Below are 26,887 nucleotides of genomic sequence, written 5' to 3'. Positions count from 1 at the left end.
TTAACATTCCCTGGCCTTAGAATTTATTATAATCCTAAATTTAAGAGGGTGATCTATATTGTTATATCGTCATCTTCATTTCCCTCTTATGCACTTATTGAGATTAGGACCCATATCTAATTGCTCCTCAGTCTTTTTAACCTGGAATCTCCAGGTTTTTTAAAAAAATAATTTCAACTTTTATTTTAGATAAAGAGGGTATATGTGCAAATTTGTTACATGGTCATATTGTGTGATGCTAAGGTTTGGGATATGATTGAATTTGTCACTCAAGAAGTGAGCATAGTACCCAATAGTTTATTTTTCAACCCTTGCCCCCCTCCCTTCCTCCCCACCTCTAGTAGTCCCCAATGCCTATTGTTCCCATCTTTATGTCCATGAGTACCCAATGTTCAGCTCCCACTTGTAAGTTAGAACATGCAGTATTTGGTTTCTGTTCCTGCATTAATTTGCTTAGGATAATGGCCTCCATCTGCATCCATATTGCTGCAAAGGACATGATTTCATTCTTGTTATGGCTGCATAGCATTCCATGGTGTATATGTACCACATTTTCCTAATCTAATCAACCGCTGATGGACATCTTGTTTGATTTTATGTCTTTGCTATTGTGAATAGTGCTGCAATGACATATGAGTGCATAGTGTCTTTTTGGTAGAATGATTTATTTTCTTTGGGGCATATGCCTAGTAATGGGATTCCTGGGTTGAATGGTTGTTCAACTCTTAGTTCTTTGAAAAATCTTTAAACTGCTTTCCACAGTGGCTAAACTAATTTACATTCCTTCCAACAGTGAATAACCATTCCCTTTACTCCACAGCCTCACTAGTATCTGCTGTTTTTTTGACTTTTTAATAATAGCATTTTGAGTGGTGTGAGATGGTATATCTCATTATGGTTTTGATTTGCATTTCTCTGATGATCGTGATGTTGAGCATTTTCTCATATGTTTGTTGGCAGCTTGTATGTCTTCTGTTGAGAAGTATCTGTGCATGTCGTTTGTCCACTTTTTAATAGGATTGTTTGTTTTTTGCTTGTTGAATTGTTTAAGATCCTTAAAGATTCTGGATACTAGACCTTTGTCAGATGCATAGTTTGTGAATATTTTGTCCCATTCTGTAGGTTGTCTGTTTACTCTGTTGATAGGTTTAATTTAATTTTATTTATTTATGTATGCTGTGCAGAAGCTCTTTAGTTTAATTAGGCTCCACTTGCCAATTTTTGTTTTTGTCACAATTGCTTTTGAGGACTTAGCCAAAAATTCTTTCCCAATGCCAATGTCCAGAATAGTGTTTGCTAGGTTTCCTTCTAGGATTCTTACAGTTTGAGGTCTTACATTTAAATCTTTAATCCATTTTCAGTTAATTTTCATATATGATGAAAGGTATACAGTTTCATTGTTCTGCATATGGCTATCCAGTTATCCCAGCATCCAGGTGTTTTTCAAAATAATATTATCATTTTTCACCTTGGGAGACTCAAACAGATAAATGGGATTATACATATTCTTATAGTTCTTTGGTAAACAATAATATCACTGTGTAGTCTCTTTCCTGGATCAGTGGTATATTGAACTCATTTTTAAATTGACTCTTATAACAATGCAAACAATATAACTTTGTCAATTAAACATAGACACATATTTGAAGAAGATAAAAAAGAATAAAACTAGCAAAAACCGATTTGAGAATTCAATTAAAGTCTCTAATATAGATTAAATACCTACTGTGCACCAAGAGAAACACAAAGAACCAGCACGGTCCCTGCTCTAGAGGAATTTATGAACTCTATAGAGAAAAACATATTTATATATAAGCCACCATACAAACAGAGGAGAAAATTTTTTTCATGATGCCTACTTTTAAGCCAAGCATTATAAAATTTGAGTAAATACTGATAGTTAACTTTCCTTCTTTTATCCATCCTCATTTCATTTCAGCTACATCAGGTCAGGCCCTCGCTTCCTCACAGTGGTACTCATTACCTCTCAGTTGGACTAGTCTTCTAGCTGGCATTTTATCATCCAATTCACACTCTAAACTATTGCCAGATTACTTTTTCTAAAACTTTGTTTTTATCATAGAATTCTCTGCTGAAAGCACTGCTTCAGTTTTACCTTATCAATTATTATAAGGTCAAATTTTATTGCCTATCTTGGCATTTAGGGTTCTCTAAAGTCTCATGACAATGTACTTTTCTAGTGTGTTTCCAGCTCCTCCCTTGCGTGAATCAGATGCTCTAGATACATGACCATATGCTCACAGCTTCCTCCTCATCCTTCAAGGCCCAACAATCCAAAGTCAGTACCATTCTGTCTCCCAACATCATACTATTTTATACTCCTCTGCCTGAGCAGCTTAATTTCCTTTTGTCTGGAAAGCCCTATCCTGCCATCTCCTCACAGCTAACTCCTATTCACCTTTCATTAAGCAGGTCAGGTGTCATCTTCTGACAAATCCTTCCTCCAGCATCTATGCATGGGCAATGTGCTCTTACTGTGTGCCCTCATAACACTGTGCTGCTGAACCTACCACCTAGCATGGAAACTATCTTTCACGGGTTCATCCTCCGCTACTAAATAACAGGAAATAACTTGCAAATAGAGACTTTATTTTATTCATTTTGATATCTTAGTATACAATGGTAATCAATGAGTGTGTCTTTTTAAAAACTTTTATTTGTATAAATATAAGGGGTACAAGTGCAATTTTGTTACATGGATATATTGCACAGTGGTAAAGTCTCAGCTTTTAGTCTACCACTGGAATAATGTACATTGTACTCATTATACAAATTCTCAAATGATTGTGTCTTTAACTGATCCAAAGTAAGAGCTTCTCCATGAGGTTCATCCCAAGCCTGAACTTCCTTCGCCAAGCTCCAGTAACATTAACCTTATGCCTTTTTACTTAACATCCTTTTGATAATTTCTGTGTATTAACTCTTTTTATTGGAAGTGGCCGAAAATCCAACTCAAACCAGCTTAAGCAAAAAATGGAATTTATTGGATAATCAATTTGGAAGTCTAAATTATAGAGTTGTCTTCAGGAACAACTGCTTTCAGGAACTCATCCAATGTTGGCAGGACCTGGCTCTTCTCTTTGACTTGGCCCTGCCTTCCTCTGGCAGCCCCTAAATATGCAGGCTCCAGCCTTTCCCACTCAAGTCCAGTGGAAAGCACATGCCTTCCTCCCCTCTGCCCTATTCCCCCTGCAAAAACTTGAGAATCAGCTCTGACTGGGCCATGTACTTGTCTGGCTCAATAAGGCAGAGATATAAAACATCACCCTTGTTGCTGGTGAAAGAGAATGTAGAGGATAATCTTAGAGTTTAAATGAGTTTAATAATAACCTGAGAATGTTGTAGATTAGCCACCAGTCATGACAGTGTTAGACTGGCTCCAGTCTTTCCTGCAGCCTTTCCTTCCCCACTAAGGGCTTACTTAGCCTGCCCCTGGCCAAGCAGAGCAGAACTATGTGTTCCCACAGACCTAGCTCTTGAGAAAATACATGGAGTTGCATATGTATTTTCTAATGCTGGGCATAGGAATATGCCCAGTATTTTTTTCCCTACTGTAAGAACTAGATACCTCTGTATACCTCCTCTTGGGCTGAGTGAGAAAAGAGGAGTGATTACAATGTTTTCATGTCTTTAAAATGTAAGGGAAATATCAAGCTTAAGGAAAGAGTTATTCCCTTCTAATATAGCCCTTCCCTGAACCATTCTCTGTGATCAGAAGATGGGTTGGTCTGCTCTGAGTTACATGGACACCCCCAAAGGTAATGTGGAGTTCACACCACCTGCATTCTGACTGACAAGATGAACTTGCTTTTAAACAAAATCCACATGCAAATACCATGAGCAGGGGAAAATTGAGCCTACAGGCAGAAGCCACAAACTTCCACTGTACAATTTACACTGGTTATTTGTCAGGTCAGTACCCTCAGTTTTCTCATTTGTGAAATGGGAAGAATAAAAATATTTGCTCAGGTGTTATGAGGATTTGATGGGACAATGTGTGCAAATAGTAGTCCCATAAAAGCTTGGCGGAAGTGGGCCCTTTGACACCAATTCATATACAACTATTATTTGTTGAGAAAAGTGCAAAGAATACATTCTCACGATGCATTCTTTGTATTCAAAACCAGGAGATATCAAGCTGGGTATACTAAATGGATATTGCTTCCTAATTTCTTATACATAAAGATGTGGATTGTTGGCTCTGCCTGTCCAGGACAAGGTTTAGCCAGGTTAGGGGACATGTCAGTGGGAGTTGGCCAGGTCTCTTGTATCCCAAACAAAATCCTCTAAAATTCCAGTATAATTGCTTTGAGTGGTTATACACATTGCCTTTAGAAAGCTACATCACCTGAATTTGACATTGGGTATTCTCACAACATTCCTTTTAAGGCCCTAATGCTTATTCCAGACATTATAAATAATAACAATTTATAAACATGTGCTGATATGGTTTGGATGTTTTATCCCTTCCAAATCTTGTGTTGAAATGTGACCTTCAAATGTTGACGGTGGGCCTAGTGGGAGGTGTTTGGGTTATGGGAGCAGATCCCTCATGAATGACTTGATGCTGCCCTCAAGGTAATGAGTGAGTTCTCACTCTGTTAGTTCACATGAGATCTGGTTGTTTAAAAAGTATGACACCTCCCTCCACTCTTGCTTTCTCTCTTTCTATATAATATGCTGGCTCCCCATTTGCCTTCTGCCATGACTGGAAGCTTCCTGAGGCCTCACCAAAAGCAGGTGCTGGCACCATGTTTCTTGTACGGCCTGCAGAACCCTGAGCCAAAATAAACCTTTTTTCCTTATAAATTACCCAGTCTGAGGTATTATTTTATAGCAATAGAAAATGGACTAACACACAGGCCTATATGCTTTTAGAAAGCTGTGCAACCTGGAACTAGCATCAGATTTTCTGGTAAAATTTGTACTAAACTACTACTACTTAGACCACAGGTTCTAGATAGCAATGACTTGGTATCCTATATGCCCACCTGCATTTATGCAAGAACATGAAGGCAGTCCAAAGATGCAGAGTATCAGGAAGAGAGCTCTGGGATCAACATTCAGGAAGGGACAAGCTATTATCTCAGCACTGCTTTCCCTGAAGGATGACCATAATGAAAGAGGAAGGTAATGCAGGACTCTACCTCATCAGAGGTAATGTTGAATAAATGCCAATTACTACTCACAGCTCCTAAGAGGACCTAGTGTTGGCTACTATCTCATACCAGTAGAAGCATAACTTGATTTAACCATTTAAGAGGGCAATTTTATTTTATTTTATTTTTTTAATTTTTTAATTTTTATTTTTATTTATTTTTTTATTTTTTTTAAATTATACTTTAAGTTTTAGGGTACATGTGCACATTGTGCAGGTTAGTTACATATGTGTACATGTGCCATGCTGGTGCGCTGCACCCACTAACTCGTCATCTAGCATTAGGTATATCTCCCAATGCTATCCCTCCCCCCTCCACCCTCCCCCGACCCCACCACAGCCCCCAGAGTGTGATATTCCCCTTCCTGGGTCCATGTGATCTCATTGTTCAATTCCCACCTATGAGTGAGAATATGCGGTGTTTGGTTTTTTGTTCTTGAGATAGTTTACTGAGAATGATTTCCAATTTCATCCATGTCCCTACAAAGGACATGAACTCATCCTTTTTTATGGCTGCATAGTATTCCATGGTGTATATGTGCCACATTTTCTTAATCCAGTCTATCGTTGGACATTTGTGTTGGTTCCAAGTCTTTGCTATTGTGAATAATGCCGCAATAAACATACATGTGCATGTGTCTTTATAGCAGCAAGATTTATAGTCCTTTGGGTATATACCCAGTAATGGGATGGCTGGGTCAAATGGTATTTCTAGTTCTAGATCCCTGAGGAATCGCCACACTGACTTCCACAATGGATGAACTAGTTTACAGTCCCACCAACAGTGTAAAAGTGTTCCTATTTCTCCACATCCTCTCCAGCACCTGTTGTTTCCTGACTTTTTAATGATCACCATTCTAACTGGTGTGAGATGGTATCTCATTGTGGTTTTGATTTGCATTTCTCTGATGGCCAGTGATGATGAGCATTTTTTCATGTGTTTTTTGGCTGCATAAATGTCTTCTTTTGAGAAGTGTCTGTTCATGTCCTTCGCCCACTTTTTGATGGGGTTGTTTGTTTTTTTCTTGTAAATTTGTTTGAGTTCATTGTAGATTCTGGATATTAGCCCTTTGTCAGATGAGTAGGTTGCGAAAATTTTCTCCCATTTTGTAGGTTGCCTGTTCACTCTGATGGTAGTTTCTTTTGCTGTGCAGAAGCTCTTTAGTTTAATTAGATCCCATTTGTCAATTTTGGCTTTTGTTGCCATTGCTTTTGGTGTTTTGGACATGAAGTCCTTGCCCATGCCTATGTCCTGAATTGTAATGCCTAGGTTTTCTTCTAGGGTTTTTATGGTTTTAGGTCTGACATGTAAGTCTTTAATCCATCTTGAATTGATTTTTGTATAAGGTGTAAGGAAGGGATCCAGTTTCAGCTTTCTACATATGGCTAGCCAGTTTTCCCAGCACCATTTATTAAATAGGGAATCCTTTCCCCATTGCTTGTTTTTCTCAGGTTTGTCAAAGATCAGATAGTTGTAGATATGCGGCGTTATTTCTGAGGGCTCTGTTCTGTTCCATTGATCTATATCTCTGTTTTGGTACCAGTACCATGCTGTTTTGGTTACTGTAGCCTTGTAGTATAGTTTGAAGTCAGGTAGTGTGATGCCTCCAGCTTTGTTCTTTTGGCTTAGGATTGACTTGGCGATGCGGGTTCTTTTTTGGTTCCATATGAACTTTAAAGTAGTTTTTTCCAATTCTGTGAAGAAAGTCGTTGGTAGCTTTATGGGGATGGCATTGAATCTGTAAATTACCTTGGGCAGTATGGCCATTTTCACGATATTGATTCTTCCTATCCATGAGCATGGAATGTTCTTCCATTTGTTTGTATCCTCTTTTATTTCCTTGAGCAGTGGTTTGTAGTTCTCCTTGAAGAGGTCCTTCACATCCCTTGTAAGTTGGATTCCTAGGTATTTTATTCTCTTTGAAGCAATTGTGAATGGGAGTTCACTCATGATTTGGCTCTCTGTTTGTCTGTTATTGGTGTATAGGAATGCTTGTGATTTTTGTACATTGATTTTGTATCCTGAGACTTTGCTGAAGTTGCTTATCAGCTTAAGGAGATTTTGGGCTGAGACAATGGGGTTTTCTAGATATACAATCATGTCTTCTGCAAACAGGGACAATTTAACTTCCTCTTTTCCTAATTGAATACCCTTTATTTCCTTCTCCTGCCTAATTGCGCTGGCCAGAACTTCCAACACTATGTTGAATAGGAGTGGTGAGAGAGGGCATCCCTGTCTTGTGCCAGTTTTCAAAGGGAATGCTTCCAGTTTTTGCCCATTCAGTATGATATTGACTGTGGGTTTGTCATAGATAGCTCTTATTATTTTGAAATACGTCCCATCAGTACCTAATTTATTGAGAGTTTTTTGCGTGAAGGGTTGTTGAATTTTGTCAAAGGCTTTTTCTGCATCTATTGAGAGAATCATGTGGTTTTTGTCTTTGGCTCTGTTTATATGCTGGATTACATTTATTGATTTGCGTATATTGAACCAGCCTTGCATCCCAGGGATGAAGCCCACTTGATCATGGTGGATAAGCTTTTTGATGTGCTGCTGGATTCGTTTTGCCAGTATTTTATTGAGGATTTTTGCATCAATGTTCATCAAGGATATTGGTCTAAAATTCTCTTTTTTGGTTGTGTCTCTGCCTGGCTTTGGTATCAGAATGATGCTGGCCTCATAAAATGAGTTAAGGAGGATTCCCTCTTTTTCTATTGATTGGAACAGTTTCAGAAGGAATGGTACCAGTTCCTCCTTGTACCTCTGGTAGAATTCGGCTGTGAATCCATCTGGTCCTGGACTCTTTTTGGTTGGTAAACTATTGATTATTGCCACAATTTCAGATCCTGTTATTGGTCTATTCAGAGATTCAACTTCTTCCTGGTTTAGTCTTGGGAGAGTGTATGTGTCGAGAAATTTATCCATTTCTTCTAGATTTTCTAGTTTATTTGCGTAGAGGTGTTTGTAGTATTCTCTGATGGTAGTTTGTATTTCTGTGGGATTGGTGGTGATATCCCCTTTATCATTTTTTATTGTGTCTATTTGATTCTTCTTTTTTTCTTTATTAGTCTTGCTAGCGGTCTATCAATTTTGTTGATCCTTTCAAAAAACCAGCTCCTGGATTCATTGATTTTTTGAAGGGTTTTTTGTGTCTCTATTTCTTTCAGTTCTGCTCTGATCTTAGTTATTTCTTGCCTTCTGCTAGCTTTTGAATGTGTTTGCCCTTGCTTCTCTAGTTCTTTTAATTGTGATGTTAGGATGTCAATTTTAGATCTTTCCTGCTTTCTCTTGTGGGCATTTAGTGCTATAAATTTCCCTCTACACACTGCTTTGAATGCATCCCAGAGATTCTGGTATGTTGTGTCTTTGTTCTCGTTGGTTTCAAAGAACATCTTTATTTCTGCCTTCATTTTGTTATGTATCCAGTAGTCATTCAAGAGCAGGTTGTTCAGTTTCCATGTAGTTGAGTGGTTTTGAGGGAGATTCTTAATCCTGAGTTCTAGTTTGATTGCACTGTGGTCTGAGAGATAGTTTGTTATAATCTCTGTTCTTTTACATTTGCTGAGGAGAGCTTTACTTCCAAGTATGTGGTCAATTTTGGAATAGGTGTGGTGTGGTGCTGAAAAAAATGTATATTCTGTTGATTTGGGGTGGAGAGTTCTGTAGATGTCTATTAGGTCCGCTTGGTGCAGAGCTGAGTTCAATTCCTGGGTATCCTTGTTGACTTTCTGTCTCATTGATCTGTCTAATGTTGACAGTGGGGTGTTAAAGTCTCCCATTATTAATGTGTGGGAGTCTCAGTCTCTTTGTAGGTCAGTCAGGACTTGCTTTATGAATCTGGGTGCTCCTGTATTGGATGCATATATATTTAGGATAGTTAACTCTTCTTGTTGAATTGATCCCTTTACCATTATGTAATGGCCTTCTTTGTCTCTTTTGATCTTTGTTGGTTTAAAGTCTGTTTTATCAGAGACTAGGATTGCAACCCCTGCCTTTTTTTTGTTTTCCATTTGCTTGGTAGATCTTCCTCCATCCTTTTATTTTGAGCCTATGTGTGTCTCTACACGTGAGATGGGTTTCCTGAATACAGCACACTGATGGGTCTTGACTCTTTATCCAATTTGCCAGTCTGTGTCTTTTAATTGGAGCATTTAGTCCATTTACATTTAAAGTTAATATTGTTATGTGTGAATTTGATCCTGTCATTATGATGTTAGCTGGTGATTTTGCTCGTTAGTTGATGCAGTTTCTTCCTAGTCTGGATGGTCTTTACATTTTGGCATGATTTTGCAGCGGCTGGTACCGGTTGTTCCTTTCCATGTTTAGCGCTTCCTTCAGGAGCTCTTTTAGGGAAGGCCTGGTGGTGACAAAATCGGTCAGCATTTGCTTGTCTGTAAAGTGTTTTATTTCTCCTTCACTTATGAAGCTTAGTTTGGCTGGATATGAAATTCTGGGTTGAAAATTCTTTAAGAATGTTGAATATTGGCCCCCACTCTCTTCTGGCTTGTAGGGTTTCTGCTGAGAGATCCGCTGTTAGTCTGATGGGCTTCTCTTTGAGGGTAACCCGACCTTTCTCTCTGGCTGCCCTTAACATTTTTTCCTTCATTTCAACTTTGGGGAATCTGACAATTATGTGTGTTGGAGTTGCTCTTCTCGAGGAGTATCTTTGTGGTGTTCTCTGTATTTCCTGAATCTGAACGTTGGCCTGCCTTGCTAGATTGGAGAAGTTCTCCTGGATAATATCCTGCAGAGTGTTTTCCAACTTGGTTCCATTCTCCCCATCACTTTCAGGTACACCAATCAGACGTAGATTTGGTCTTTTCACATAGTCCCATATTTCTTGGAGGCTTTGCTCATTCTTTTTATTCTTTTTTCTCTAAACTTCCCTTCTCGCTTCATTTCATTCATTTCATCTTCCATTGCTGATACCCTTTCTTCCAGTTGATCACATCAGCTCCTGAGGCTTCTGCATTCTTCACGTAGTTCTCGAGCCTTGGTTTTCAGCTCCATCAGCTCCTTTAAGCACTTCTCTGTATTGGTTATTCTAGTTATACATTCTTCTAAATTTTTTTCAAAGTTTTCAACTTCTTTGCCTTTGGTTTGAATGTCCTCCCGTAGCTCAGCATAAGTTGATCGTCTGAAGCCTTCTTCTCTCAGCTCGTCAAAGTCATTCTCCATCCAGCTTTGTTCCATTGCTGGTGAGGAACTGCGTTCCTTTGGAAGAGGAGAGGCACTCTGCGTTTTAGAGTTTCCAGTTTTTCTGTTCTCTTTTTTCCCCATCTTTGTGGTTTTATCTACTTTTGGTCTTTGATGATGGTGATGTACAGATGGGTTTTTGGTGTGGATGTCCTTTCTGTTTGTTAGTTTTCCTTCTAACAGACAGGACCCTCAGCTGCAGGTCTGTTGGAATACCCTGCCGTGTGAGGTGTCAGTGTGCCCCTGCTGGGGGGTGCCTCCCAGTTAGGCTGCTCGGGGGTCAGGGGTCAGGGACCCACTTGAGGAGGCAGTCTGCCCGTTCTCAGATCTCCAGCTGCATGCTGGGAGATCCACTGCTGTCTTCAAAGCTGTCAGACAGGGACATTTCAGTCTGCAGAAGTTACTGCTGTCTTTTTGTTTGTCTGTGCCCTGCCCCCAGAGGTGGAGCCTACAGAGGCAGGCAGGCCTCCTTGAGCTGTGGTGGGCTCCACCCAGTTTGAGCTTCCCAGCTGCTTTGTTTACCTAAGCAAGCCTGGGCAATGGCGGGTGCCCCTCCCCCAGCCTCGCTGCCTTGCAGTTTGATCTCAGACTGCTGTGCTAGCAATCAGCGAGACTCCGTGGGCGTAGGACCCTCCGAGCCAGGTGCGGGATATAATCTCGTGGTGCGCCGTTTTTTAAGCCGGTCCGAAAAGCGCAACATTCGGGTGGGAGTGACCCGATTTTTCAGGTGCATCCGTCACCCCTTTCTTTGACTCGGAAAGGGAACTCCCTGATCCCTTGCACTTCCCAAGTGAGGCAATGCCTCGCCCTGCTTCGGCTCGCACATGGTGCGCGCACCCACTGACCTGCACCCACTGTCTGGCACTCCCTAGTGAGATGAACCCGGTACCTCAGATGGAAATGCAGAAATCACCCATCTTCTGCGTCGCTCACGCTGGGAGCTGTAGACTGGAGTTGTTCCTATTCGGCCATCTTGGCTCCTCCTCCAAGAGGGCAATTTTATAATATATACCAAAAACTTTAAAATGTTCATATCCTTGAGACAGAAATTCCACCTCCAGGGATTTATCTTAAGGCTGCATAGAGACTTTTTTTGTGGTATCTACCCAGCCTATGCCTCCTTTCTTTGGACTCGAGGGAAAGACTCTCATGTCAGTGAGCTTGAGGAGGAGAGAAAGCCACTAGGTACAAGGAAGGGAAGAGTTATCAGTGGACAGCACAATGAATTCAGGCTATGACACATCCTGTCTGCTTCAAACAAACAGCAATGCTGGACAAGTTTTATAAGAAGATATGTGGAAGTACCTGGCCAACTCAAAACAAGGCAAACATTTCCATAGACCACAAATAAGACTTGAAAAATTATAGTAGGGAACAGAGATGAAATCAAGAGCTTGCCAGACTCCAGATCCCAATGTGGGCATCAAAGGCAAATAGGATTTTGGAGAAGATGCAGACCCCTGCCGCTGCCCCACCCCCGATACTGAAGAAAGCTCTTTTGTGAAATGTAAGGATCATCTCACATTGACAAAGCACTCAGGTGAGAAAGATGGGGTGGAAGAAGTGAGTATCATTTCTGGTGTTGATAAGTAGGGAATGACTGAGTGCATTTTTGAAGTGAGAAGTAGTTCCCCTCATCACAGACTAATGCCTAGAATAAGATTGTGTGTAAGAAAAGGAGGTATAAGCACAAGACACAGAACACATAAGAAAAAAAGCCTAGTTGTGTTAGTTGTGTGACATTTAGTAGTTTTCTTAGTTAGAAGGATTTGGAGATTGCTATCAGAACCTACTGTGTATCTGTTATCATTTATTTAATATAAATATGAATTATAAATTGCATCTCTCTCTCAAACACACAGATACAGGCAGGAAGTGAAAATGGGGGTCTTCTGAGGGAAGTGACAGAGATGGCAATTTCTGGTGATTTTACATCCGGGGTTTCCAGTTCCTTATGAGGCCAATTACCTAAGGTTGTGGGTTTTGTGCAATAACCCTGGATCCTTATATTAAGTTTCGCTTTTTAACTTAAGCTCTTTTCGACTTATTTGAGCAATTTTTTTGTTCTTTAAACAAAGGGAGCCTTGGCTAAGCCAAGAAATAATGGGCCTGGACCCAAATTTTATGTATGAGGATGTTTGCTGAGGAACTATGTTTAACAGTGAAAAACTGAAAGGAATGTAAATGGCATGATATAGGGAGGGTTCAGTCAGTGATGGAGTGGTCATATGCTGGAATAGCATGCAGCTGTTAAAAGTGTATTATAGCAGAGACATGAAAAGTTTGGGCAAATGTACATAACGTTATTTAGGAGGGAGGGGGTCTTATGTTTTTCATTGTCATCTCTTCCTCTGATGTCTTGCTGTGATTCTAATTTCTATTATGTTCTCACTTCTTGCCTTTTCCTTCAGTTTTCTTAAAACACAAGTCATATCAACATTCACATAGATGAGAATTCATTGAACATCCAGGGGTGTCACAGCAAGGGGTTTGCATTATGGGATAGCAGGACACAAGGTAAATAATGTAAGACTAGATGCTACACATTCTTGTTCTTGAATGTCTCTTGGGAATTCCCAACACTGAGAACTTCTTCCTGGCTTCTCTCTCTCACTTCTCTCTTTGGCTCTTTCATTGCCCAGAAAGTCTCAAAATCCTTTTACTTGTTAGGCAAAACAATTTAATTTTGCCATTCTTCTACTTACTATACTATGTCCTGGGGACCATCACTTCACTTCACAGTGAAATAATTTACTAAGGAACAAAAGATAGCAAGATAGCGCTCTTCTCTAAGAAAACTGCTACTTCTATCTTTTAAATAACATCTCTTTGTTCTCTCTACTATATCTAACTCCTCCCCTGCCCCTTAACACTAATAAAATGTGTAATGTATAACAAAAATATTAAACAATGTTTATCTCTGAGTAGTGAATATTATTTTTCTTTTATTATTTTCTATTTTTAAATTTTCTAGAGTGTACATGTAGCTTTTAAAAATCAGAAAAATGTTATAAAAATTGTAATTCCGGTAGTACATTAATCAGGGTAGGCTAACTGCTGAATAAAAGTTTCAAAATTTTTAGCAGCTTAATAACTAACATACAGCATTCTTTTTTGCTCACACAATATTTCTACTAGGATATTCCTAGCTTCCTCCATGTGGTGACTCAGGAGCCCAGACTTTTTCTATCTAATGGCTCTGCTAGGGTCTTGGATTCCTCTATTGGGTCTTCTGAATCTAGCTAGCAAACAAAGGAAGAAATAAATGGTACAAGATTGGCAGAAGTTATTTTTAGAAGCCAGGCCTTAAAGTGGCATATTTTACTTTTGTTTATTTATGACTGGAAGATGAACTCTAGTTGTGTGGTCAGGAGGAAGAAAAAAATGAGGCTTAGTGAACAGATACACAGATCATATGTTGGAGGGGAAATATCATGGGCTTTGGATACAACAGGCCTGGTTTTAAATCTCAGCTCCTCCAGTAATATAATAGACAACATGTTAGAATTCAAATAATCAACATTGAACAAGCACTAATTGGGAATCTATTAGTTCTTGGCATTGTCTTACGTGCAGATAATATAGAGACAAAAAAAAAATTCTCTCCATGGGAGAAGAGCAACAGTCTAGTAGGGAAGTGCACAGTTCTCTCCTCTCTGAGTGGAAGGACATTGCAATGTGGTGAGGAAAGTGCAGCCGTAGATGTCTGTGTCAAGATACCCTGGGAGCACAGATATGCCTGTGATTAATCCAATGAGAGATGGAAAGAAGGACCCTGAAGAACTTCTATGAGGGGGTTTCTTATTTACTTGGACTTTAAGGACAAATAGCCACCCTTCAGGAAAGTAGTGTTTGAGGGAGGACATTTCCTTTGAAATAAAATCATGGACAAGTCCCGAGAGGTGAAAAGATCATGCTCAGGAAACTCTGAATAAAAGAGAAATCACAGGAAAAGCCATAAACATGAGTCAGCCAGGTCTCAAACAATAAATATTCCAAAACATTCACCTTTGAGCAGATGAGTCATTTTTCCTCCAGGATCATGGGGATAATATGCATTCAGGGAAGGAGGAAACACAGCCACAAATGAGGTCAAGGATGACAGAGAAGAAAACATGTGCCCTTCTTGGATAAGTTACTACAGTCTTCTCTCATAAATTAATAATGTTGGGGCCTTGCCAAGAAATGTCATCATTGGTTTTTAAGTAATAAATGACTTAGGCTTTCTCTGGTATATGAAATGTAAATGGGACTATCCATACAGGCAAGAAAGAGGTTGGGGTGAATTTGCGAGGTAAGCAGTGCAGGTGGGTGTACCTAAAAGCCTCACGAACTCTTTTTCATGTGAGTAATAGAAATATCCTGTTAATAAATGCCAACTTCAAATGGTGCACATATAAAACAAGTGTGTATGCATATATAGGTATATATATTTAAAATTCAGGTCAAGTTGAATTTCCATGGACTATATTCCATATGTGGTAATTCCATACTTAACTTTTTAAGAAGCCACCATACTCGATACTTGTAATTAAGCAACATGTTACGCTGGGCACGGTGGCTCATGCCTGTAATCCCAGCAATTTGGGAGACTGAGACATGTGGATTGCTTGAGCCCAGGAGTTTGAGACCATCCTGGGCAACATGGTGAAACCCTGTCTCTACAAAAATTACAAAAATTAGCCGTGCATGATGGCACTTGCCTGTAGTCCCAGCTAGTTGGGAGACTGAGGTGGGGGGATCGCTTGAGCCCAGGAAGTGGAGGTTGCAGTGAGCTGAATGCTGCCTGATTTTCATCCTCAAAAGAGGACTCTTGTTTGACATAGGCTGAGTCCCAAGGCAAGTTGAAGTTAGTACCTTTGTTAGTAGGTTAGTGATATATAGCTACCACTAGAAAAGGTTTTTCTGATCTTATTTTGATGTAGGCCTTACCACAATGTGTCTTTCTAGACAAATCCATGCATACGTCATAATTATAAACCACATTTTTTGGCTTATATGGTGATTATGGAAAACAATAACAGCTCCTGCTTCATTTGCTTTTTCCTTAGCTATGCATCTTGTTGTTTTATTAACCACCTACCAACTCCTTAATTCCCTAAACATTTACAACCTGAATATTTTGCTGAGGTACATCTCCTTTTTTAATAGTAAGACTTGTTGCTAAATGCCATTAGGAAACTTAGTAAATATTGGTCCTCTGAGTGTGGGAACTTATGTAATTACTTATGATGACTTAAAAACGGACTCTCTCTTGCTTGGTGGCATTACTTTTATAAAACATAATTGCACACTTTGTTGAAAGTCCAGCTACATATGTTCAGCCAAATGTTCTCCTTCAGGTTTATATAATTATCAGTTTCGAGCATCTTTCCACATGGTGAAGTCTCTGGAAATAGGAATACCAGATGAAACCTACCTCAGGAATTTATCTTGGTAAACTCTATTAAAAATTTTTAAGCAGGTTATTTTTTTCATCCTTTACTTTAGACAAAGCCAAAGCAGAGAGTTTGATGAAAGATAAATTGTAAAAATTTATCTTTTTACAATTAGAAGGTTATTAGAAAATACACATTTTTAAACCACTGTGGAAAATGCCATAACTGCATCTTCTGGGAAAAAGACAAATGGAAAATCCATGAAAAATTGATTATTAATAGAGTGTCAAAATTCCCCATTAGAAATGGACACTCTGTCATCATTTTTTACAATATATTCCTCATCTTTTCACCCGAGAAATAAATGGTATCCAAGTTCTAGTTTCCATGTGTAATTGGAATTGGGCTGGCTGTGCTTCCTTGTGGTAAAGGAAACCTTTTCTGTGGCATCTTAGTTATATCCAGGTATGTTGGTCGCTATGCATGTATGAGCTAATGCATAGTTAAAAGAAAGTCCATAGGCCAAATTAGCATTTGTTAAGTAGGTGCTCAATAGATACAAATAATTTCAAAATATTTCTTGAGAAATAATACAGTTTTCAAAGTTTTCTTCTGAAATAGTCCATTAATTGCATTAATGGGCAATATTCTGAAAATTAGATGGTTTCAGAAAAACCTTAAAAAAATGCAGGTCTGTTTCCCACAATTTGTAAGAGGTTAAGCACGGCAGACAGACTGGGAGTTGGCTTCCCAATCCTTAAGCCAATGCCTTTTTTTTTTTTTCTCCTTGTACATGCTCTTTGCCTTTTAGCGTCACTAATAATGAAGAAAAAATTGGGTGTTTTATTTTTCTGAAAGACTCATATTTGTTTTTCTGAATACATCTTACTCCATTCCTGCTGCAATAACAAAATACCTTAGATAAGGTAATTTTTAAACAACAGAATTTATTGCTCACAGTTCTGGAGGCTGGGAAATCCATGATCAAGGTACTGGCAGGTTTGGTGTCTGGTGAGAGCTCATTCTCTGTTTCATTAGTGGCACTTTATTGCTGTGTCCTCTCATGGCAGAAGGGCAAGGCAGCTCCCTTCAACCTCTTTCATAAAAGCACTAATTCTATTCATGAGGGCAAAGCCCTCATGACTTAATCACCTCCTAAAGACTGTACCTCCTAATCACCTCCTACAGGCTGTATTATCACATTGGGGGTTAATTTCCAACATAGGAATTTTAAGAGACACCCAAATGCATACCAGAGCAATGGGCGAACTACAATATACTTTTAGAAGAGGATTTAAGAGATACAATCAATGAACATATCCATTCATTTACAAATATTTGTCAAACACCAAATATATTCCAGGATCTGTGTAATACACTGAGGGTAAAATGCTGTTCTAAAAGAATATGGTGCCTGCTCTCTGAAAGCTTAAAGAGTAATGGGAAGAAAAGTTAATAAATGAATCATGTTAATGTATGTATAATTAAAATTAGAACAATTCTCTGAAGAGAGGGAATACAGTTCATTGCAAGTGTTTGACAATGGAAGTTGATCAGGCTTGGGCAGTCAGGATAATTTCCCCAAGGTTGGATACGTGTCCTAATATCCAAAAGAAGAGTTGGATTTAACTAGGTGAAGAGAGGTAGCATGAGGGCAAGGTAGGGAAAATAAGATGTGAAATGTAAGCCCTGTGTGTGTTAGAGAAACCGGTCAGGTATTGTGGGATCAGAAGGTGTCTTTTCTTGCATTGTTTTAAGTGAACCAAGTTGAGCATGCTTATAATGTGAAAAATGGACCCAGTAAAGGGAAGAGGTTGAACACACAGGAGAGGGGAAGAGAAATAGTTGGGGAAGCTCTCGAAGGAGAGGGAAGGGAAAGTTGTGGGATGCCTGAGATGATGAGTAAAGTAGAGAATTAATGGGGAAGAGACATACCTCTTACTCTGAGCATGGATGACAAAAAGAAGATGGTTGAGACTTCACTAAGTATTCAGTGGTATCTAAGGCAAGACCATCTGCTGAGAAGGAGGAGATTAGGGTTAGATTGGGAGCTTGCAGTGAACGGTAAGTGAATACATAAGAAAGAAGGACAAAGACCAATTAAAAAATTGAGAAATTGTTTATTAGGGCCTATGAAATCAAACACATGCTCTAGAGAATTGAACTTGTTAGAGAGAAATGATATGCCAAGTGGTAAACCATAGTGTCCCGTATGGCAGGGAAGGACTTGAGGCCAGGAAGGATCAATGGATGAGTCAAGTGCTGGCAGGGTAAGAACTTGTCAGAGAGTAGTATTTTGGGGTTAATGTTAGAGTTGACAAGGTTCAAAGTAGGGCGATGGGAGGGATTTACTAAAGTGTATTGAATCCACTGGAATTGACGAGGTTAGACAGTTACTGAAGCATACTGAAGCCCCTGGAATTGAGGACTCCAGAGCTCTTTGAAGGTAGAAACTTTTTAAAAGAATTTTTTTTTTTCACAAAAAGGTAAAAAAAGTAATATAAAGGCTGAGAATCACACAGTTGTACAATAATTAGATGATGCATTAATAATAGTTCTTCAAAGTAGCAGATGGCAAAAACTTCCCTTTCATTTTTATTTAATTTGTTTTCTTGTTATTGAAATAGCCAGATGAAATCATTTGTGTGTTGTATGTTGCATTCCGGTATTAAAATTTAAACTATTAACATCATGGGAGGGAATGATGGAATAATAAACAGACTATAAAATAAAATTGAATGCACAGAGATTTATGCCACATAAAACTAATATACTTTGTAATTTTTCTAGAATCCTTATTGGTATAATCTGAGCCAGTGACCAAAACACACTACAGCATGAAACATGCTTAATGAAACTATGATAATCTCAATGTTGACATCAACAAAACATTAAATTCAAATATTATAATTATGAATCAGGAACATAGTGAAATATGCTCGATATCAAATGTGCTAACATAATGCTGTCGAAAGAAGAAAGAGAAGGTAAAGTCCAGGGTGATATAATCTAAAAGAATATTCAGTGTAATGTGCTTAGATGAAAAGAGGAGGGAAACAATGGAAGAAAATAGTTATCTCTTCCCTGATCAGTCTGTGTTCTACTGGGAAAGAAAAGCTGAGGCTCCTCATTAAGTTGTAATCCGACTGGTTTACTATTCTGTTACTTGGTGATCTTCAGAAGATTTTGGCCAATATAAGTTGATAACTTCCCATAATAAAATATGCTATATTTCCTTTTTTTCTTCATCAGACACTTAAAAAAACATGTATTTATATTAGTTTTCTTTTCTACCAAATCCAGTTAAAAGCAAAGAGCAGTAATCATATCTGAATGAGCACAAATGTACTTGCCAGTTGCTTTCCTCTGTGGCAACACTGTTGCTTGGGAAGGTGTCAATGCTTTTATTATCGTTGCTGTTATTTTATCTTACTAATGATTTAATCACCCTCTTCAAAAAGTGTGAATTTCTTAGAGGATTTTCTTTGCCTAACTACTGCGCTTGGTGATGCAAAACTTAAATAACTTAGGTAACTTTTTCTTTTTTACTATGAAAATGTTTTAATACAGGTGAGCACACAAGAAGTGCACACACAGAGAGACATAGCTTTCATAGAACACACTGGGAGTGAATAAAGAATTCGTATCACTTCTATCTAACAGAAGGCTCTACTAGGCCACCTCCTCCTGGGCCCACTCCTCAAACTCTCCCTCCTCCTGGTACTGTTGGTACTCGAACATCAGGTTGTTCCTGTTGCTCTCGGCCTCAGTGAATTCCATCTCATCCATGTCCTCACCCATACACCAGGGCAAGAAGGCCTTGTGCCTGAACACGGCAGTGAACTGCTTTGAAATGTGCCTGAACAGCTCCTGGATGGCCATGTTGTTGCCAGTGAAGGCAGCAGACATTTTTAGCCCTGGGGGTGGGATGTCACAGAAAGCTGTTTTCACATTGTCGGGGATCCAGTCAGCAAAGTAGCTGCTGTTCTAGTTTTCGCTGTTAAGCATTTGCTCGTCCACCTCCCTCCGGGACATGTGGCCCCTGAAAATGGCAGCTGCCATTAGGTAGCAGCCTTGCAGGGGTCGCACAGGCAGTCAGCATAGTCTTGGCATCAAACGTCTGCTGGGTGAGCTCAGCCACCATCAAGGCCCGGTACTGCTGGCTGCCCCGGCTGGTCAGCAGGATAAAGCCAGGCATGAAGAAGTGCAGGTGGGGGAATGGGACCATGTTTATGGCCAGTTTCCCAAGGTCAGCATTCAGCTGGCCTGGGAAGTGCAGGCAGGTGGTGACCCCACTCATGGTGGCAGATACCAGGTGGTTCAGGTCACCATAGTTGGGTGTGGGCAACTTTAGGGTTCTGAAGCAGATGTCATAGAGAGCTTCATTATCAATGCAAAAGGTCTCACCTGCATTTTCTACGAGCTGGTAGACTGAGAAAGTGGTGTTGTAGGGCTCCACCACTGTGTCGGACACCATGTACATGAAGAAACTGCCAGCCACCTTTACACTAGGTGCACAGAATAAATCAAACCAACTTTTCTTCTTCAGAGAAGAGTCACTTGAGTGCCCCACTAAGTTCTGAAACATATGGTAATTAGGCCCCCATGGCCCTGGAGGAAGTGTGTAACAAAAACTTTTTGTGGCTTCAAAGTTTCTTCTCTTCAGATCCCACTGTCTGCTGACAGGGCCAGCCTTAGGGTGTGAGAACAGTGCAGTCACACAGGATCCCCAGCTCAGAAGGGCCCCATAACTGGGCTTAATGCTCAGCAGTTGCTGTCATGACATTCCTTGTAGTTCTATTTTAGAATTTGTATTTTCATAAGTGAAGTCCGATGGAAAAATGGAGCATGTGCCAGGGACATGGAGCCTCAACTCCCTCTCGGTCCCCCCCTCCTCCCACTTCCCCAGGATGGGTTCATGGCTACCTGCTTCCTATGCCCTCACACCCTGGCCTCACCTTGCCTCTTCCTCTCTGCTTGTACCCCATTAACTGATGTGCCTTCTGCTTGAGGTGGTCACCTCAAGGGCGTTGGGGTTGAGATGGGCAGCATTCTGCCATTGCCTTTTTCCCCTAGTGGGGGCTTGAACACAGATATGGGAGGTTCAGGGTCGATGTGTGCCCCATAGCATCTCAGGGCAGGGCGAGGTGGTGGCTGTCCCTGCCCCAGGCTGGTAACTCCACGGTACATTTGGTGAGTGAGTTGGCAGGAAAGTCTTTGGCCCACCATATCCAGACACTGAATGCATGGCGTGGAGGTTCCCGTTCTGTGGTGGTTGCCCATCCACTCTGGGTTGGGACAGTGGGACCATGGAACTGTGGGAAGAGGAGAATGACCTTTCTGCCCCTGAGTAGGGCATAGCCTGTCAGTTTGGTGGATGCAGAGAGGTCGTGGGCTACATGCGTAGGGTCACAGGCAGGGCCCCTGGGCACCTGTGAAGATCTGTACTTGCCCTGCAAGTATTCCCATGCCTGAGGGAGCATAACTTTAAATAGCAAATAAAAATCACCATGACAGGAGAAGAGAGAGAGACTGTGGAAGAAAGGAAAACATTTAATATTGTAGTACTTTTACTGGTACTCTTTTCCTGACTTTTGAACAAAAGGTCCTGAATTTCCATTTGCATTGGGCTTTGCAAATTATGTGGCTGGTCTTGTCTGCAGAGCTTGTTACTGGGTGGTTGGGGGTCAGTGAGTCTTTTGGGAGGAAAGGTTCTGGAGACTTCTCTGATGGACAAAAGTGTCCTTGACTGACATCTAGTGGCAGGTAAGGGCCACAGATCTACATAGGAAAACCTGTGAGAAAAAGGTGGACCCTGGATTTTTCCTCTTGCACAGCCATCAGGGCCTAGAACAGGCACCATACATTCAATTGGCTGTGGCAAGTAACAGACAGCATCAGGGAATGTGGAGTGGAGGGCACTGCAGCGAAGTGCTTGCCTTGAGCAATCTGATATGGAGGAGGTGAGAGATGCTATTGCGATTCAGCTCCAGATGGTGTTGCTGTGCCATATAGGAGCTCAGTATTGCAGTATTATTCAAGAGAAACTGGAGATCCAGCTTGTTTGGGTGAAAAATTTTTAAATTAAAAAAATTTTTTTAATGAGACAGTCTGCCTCTGTCACCTAGGCTGGGGTACAGTGGTGTGATCTCGGCTCACTGCCACCTCTGCCTCCTGGGTTCAAGTGATTCTCCTGCCTCAGCCTCCTGAGTAGCTGGGATTACAGGTACGCGCCACTGTGCCCAACTAAATTTTTGTATTTTTAGTAGAGAGGAGGTTTCACCATGTTGGCCAGGCTGGTCTCAAACTCCTGACCTCAAGTGATCTGCCCACCATGGCTTCCCAAAGTACTGGGATTACAGGCGTGAGCCACTGTGCCCGACCTGTGTGAAAATTTTTAGATGAAATTTCAAACACAGTATGGATAAACAAAACATATCAAGGAGACATATTTGAACTGGGGCCCCTTTGTTTGCAGGTCATGGGGTGAGTTGGTTCTGACATAATATGTTACCAGGGCTGTAAACCCCTCTAGACTCAGCCACCCTAGCCTGATTTTCATGCTTTGAGAAGAAAACTGGACATCTGAGTAGGAGATTGAAGAGCCCTAATTTACACTCAAGTGTGCAGTTATACAGGGTCTGGATCTGTAAAGGATTTTGCTGGGGATAGACATGCCACCGCCATCAGATTGTGAATGTATATTAGGTTTCAACAACGACATCTAGTGGCAATGAAAGAAACAACAGCCTTGCTGAGCCAAGGAAGCTTTTCTCCATCAGCCAGGAGTTTAGAGTGAGTAAGCCGCTGGACTCAAGAGTGGGAAAGGGTAGGTCTCAAGAGAGAGAAAATGGATTTTCTATTAATACAGACAAGTGGGGGAGAGGGTGATTCCATGGAAATATACAAGATATGACCAAACATGCATTCCAAGCCAGTTATATGGGCCATTCTAGTTACATTGCTACTGAATTGTTTTGATTAAATGCCACAGAAGTTAAAATAGCAGACTTTCATTTAAGTTTTCCTCTTATTTATGGAAATTCAATAGGACGATTTCAGGAAGGCTTAATATTAGTATCAATTTTTAGTAAATGTTTTATGACTTTATAGTCAGATATTGACCAGTAATAATATCATTTAATATATCTTACACATGATCTTAGCCAAAAGGCAAAGAAGTGATATATGTGTTCAATATATAATAAGCAATAAATAATTACTGAGTCTGGCACAGTTCTAGGCTAAGTATGTGTATTAGGTGTCTTAATTGACATTTAAATTCATCATAATATTTCTTGTGTTTTAACTTGAGGGAATGCAAAGAAATAAAAATATGAGATTCCGCTTAGGTATTCATGTGCTGTATAAATATTTATTGAGTATGCACCACGTACCAGATTAGATGCCGGGATACAATAGCAAGTAAGATGTTTATGCTTGCTATTTTCATGGAGCTTACAATCTAGTATGGTAAGTGGTATTAGGCAAACCCTTAACACAAATAATTAACATCAATTGTGTTAAGTGCTATGAAGGAGAAGCATACAGGGAACTGGAAGCAGGTTTGGGGGCCAAGGCTCAGCAATCGAAGTGACAGTAATTAGCAATGAGGCTGAAAAGGAAGTTGAGACTAAATCATGTAAGGCCTTGAAGGTTGTATCCAGGATTTAGCTTCTTATTCCAAAAACAATGTACGGACATTGAAGGATTTTAAGCAGTTAAGGGCCATAGTCAGATATTAAAAAAAAAAACCTACTCTGGCTTCAGTGAGTAAAACAGATCATACCTACATGAGAAAATCAACACGAGAAGCATTGCTTGAACATGTAGGACTTTTGGAATTAACTGTAGAACTAGGCACATCAGGAAGCAATGTTCAAGTAAAATTACTGCTTTGTGTGTATTATGGGATAAAATAAGAGGTCTATGTTGGGTGTTTCATTTTATCAGATAAAATTTAAAATTTTTTTTATCATGAAGGAGTCAAAGGAGTAATTTCCTGTCCTTCTTTTTGCAGTGTTATTAATGTCAGAAGCTGACAGATTAAAAAATGATGTTCTACATGGACAAAGCCTGGCATATTTGTAACTTTCAATATGTAGCTATGATAAACTGCATTAATAGCTAAGGAAATGAGTTTGGATTTAAAGGATACTTTTTTCTTGGATTGGATTTTGGTTGGAAAAAAGGATCTTAGGTAAGAAGGATTTTTTTTCCCATTTACTGGGGGAACCAGCCCCAGTATTTCAACATAGGTCCTTTTCTATTTTCCCTAAGTGTTGGCTGGTCTGAGAAATAAAGAGAAAGAGTACAAAGAGAGGAATTTTACAGCTGGGCCTCTGGGGATGACATCACATATTGGTAGGACCGTGATGATGACCCCGAGCCGCAAAACTAGCAAGTTTTTATTAGGGATTTTAAAAGGGGAGGGGGTGTATGAACAGGGAGTAGGTCACAAGGATCACATGCTTCAAAGGGCAATAAAGATCACAAGGCAAAGGCAAAATTAGAAATACTGATGAGGGTCTATGTCCCGCCGTGCACGTATTGTCTTGATAAACATCTTAACAGGAAACAGGGTTCGAGAGCAGATAACCAGTCTGACTAGAATTTACCAGGCTGGAATTTCCCAATCCTAGTAAGCCTGAGGGTACTGCAGGAGACCAGAGTGTATTTCAGTCATTATTTCAACTGCATAAGACAGACACTCCCAGAGCGGCTGTTCATAGACCTCCCCCAAGGAATGCATTCCTTCCCCAGGGTTATTACTTGCTGGGAAAAGAATTCAGTGATATTTCTCCTACTTGCACGTCCGTTTATAGGCTCCCTGCAAGAAGAAAAATATGGCTGTATTCTGCCCAACCCTGCAGGCAGTCAGACCTTATGGTTGTCTTCCCTTGTTCCCTGAAAATCACTGTTATTCTGTTTTTTTTTTAAGGTGCACTGATTTCATATTGTTCAAACACACATATTTTACAATCAATTTGTACAATAGTGATCCTCAGGTGATGTACATTCTCAGCTTACAAAGATAATGGGATTAAGAGATTAAAGACAGGCATAAGAAATTACAAGAGTATTAATTTTGGGAACTGATAAATGTTCATGAAATCTTCACAATTTATGTTCTTCTGCCTCAGCTCCAGCTGGTCCCTCTGTTCAGGGTCCCTGACTTCCCACAACACCCATTCATAGTGATATGATTTGGCTCTGTGTCCCCACCCAATCTCATCTTGAATTGTAATCCCTATGTGTTGAGGGAGGGACCTGTAATCCCCACGTGTGGAGGGAGGGAGGTGATTGGATCATGGGGGTGGTTTCCCCCATGCTGTTCTCATGATAGTGAGTGAGTGCTCACCAGATCTGATGGTTTTATAAGTGTTTGGAAGTTCCTCCTTCATTCTTCTTTCTCCTGCTGCCTTGTAAAGAAGTTGCTTGCTTCCCCTTCAGCTTCCGCCATGATTGTAAGTTTCCGGAGACCTCTGCAGCCATGTGGAACTGAGTCAATTAAACCTCTTTCCTTTATAAATTACCCAGTCTTGGATATTTCTTTATAGCAGTGTGAAAATAGACTAATACACATAGATATGGTAGGCTTTTTAGAGAAAGATTCATAGTATATGAAGTAATAGATATTATTACCACTAGTTCTGCTAGTACTGATTATGTGCTGAAATTTTATTGTAAACTCTCTCTGCACACCCAACCACACACAAACATGTATTTATTTCATTTATTCCTCACAAAAACCCAATGCTGTATGTACTATTATTATGTTCTTTTTAAAGATAAGGAGACCGAAGCACAAATAAGTTAATTACTTTATCAAAAATCACATAGCTTATTGATAATGTGGCCAGAATATAAAACAATATTTGATTCTAGAATGACAGTTCATAACTATTACATTATATTGCCTTCCAAGATTGAAACTAAAATTTTCAATTATGGAAAAAATAATACATCTGTCCGGTAAACACATCACCAAAGTTATCCTTCTTTAGGAAAATTAAATAAATATAGAGTAATAATCCCAATTGTACAAATTTCAGAAATGTTTATTTGAACTGTAATAGAATGCTTCCATTTTAAGAAGAATGCCCTATTATTAGGTATACATTTTGCAATTACTTTTCCAGAATATTTAAAGTAATTTGATTTACAAGAAACTTTTATGAGTGTACCCATTACTTAATGTCAAGAAATGGTAAAATTAAGTGAAAGTTTTCCTCTTGACATTCCTTATTTTTGCTTTCTTTATTCTACTTTATTCTATTTTCCTTTTTGGCACCCTTTGAGTATATTAAATAATAAAAGAAGAAAGAAGAGGAGGAGGAGGAGGAGAAAGAGAAGGGAAAGGAAAGAGGAAAGTGGGTGGGCGGGCAAAGAATACAAGTTGGATATATTGCAGATAATTTTTAAGTGTATATTTTTTGGAATAAAACTATCTAGTTCTCTGATTTTTTTTCTCACAGTCCACAAAACTATTCATTTAGTTACAAATTAATTTGTCATTGTTTTTACTTTTTAGGGAAGTATACAATTACCTTTTTATTGTTCGTAAATTTTTGAGGTTAGTGTTATTTGTTTCCAATCCTTGTTTCTCTGATTTTATTTCAATTTTAAACAATCCTTTCAGCAACAATACACATCTTTTAAGATACCTATTTGAAATATAAGAATATGTTTATGATACCAATACATGTATGTAGTATACATAAAAATCATTACCTTAAATCTACATTAATTTATCTCATTTCCAAAGAAATGAAATTTCATGTTAATTTCACTACTTTAATTTCTTTTTGGAAACAATATATAGATGCCAGTTTACTATCTCCACCTTTTTCTCTCTTAAAAATTATTATAAAATATAAGACACATTCAGAATTGCACTTAAAGCATAAATACACAGCTTAATAAACTATTTTAAAACAACCACAATCCACATTTTAAAAAATGCTGCTCCAGCTTCCCCAAAGCCCATCTGGGGCTCGCTGAAAGCTCTTTCTTAATTACCAACCTCACTAAAGGTACTCACTGGCTTGACTTTTTCAAGAGTATTTTTAGAAATTGACATATACCTTGCACAATATAAAATTCACCAGTTTAAAGTGTACACTTTATGGT

At 39.4% G+C, this 26,887-nt stretch overlaps 1 long non-coding RNA gene across 3 annotated transcripts in view; it reads left to right on the top strand.

The window, feature by feature from the left end:
• LOC129397620 (uncharacterized) overlaps positions 1-26,887 on the top strand; it is a 306,809-nt gene that overhangs the window by 14,523 nt on the left and 265,399 nt on the right. The gene's annotated exons all lie outside the window — the stretch shown is intronic.

This window comes from Pan paniscus, chromosome 3, assembly GCF_029289425.2.
Source record: "Pan paniscus chromosome 3, NHGRI_mPanPan1-v2.0_pri, whole genome shotgun sequence".
NCBI lineage: Eukaryota > Metazoa > Chordata > Mammalia > Primates > Hominidae > Pan > Pan paniscus.
The sequence above is the reverse complement of the archived record's forward strand: the minus strand, read 5'-3'. Positions and strand labels throughout refer to the sequence as shown.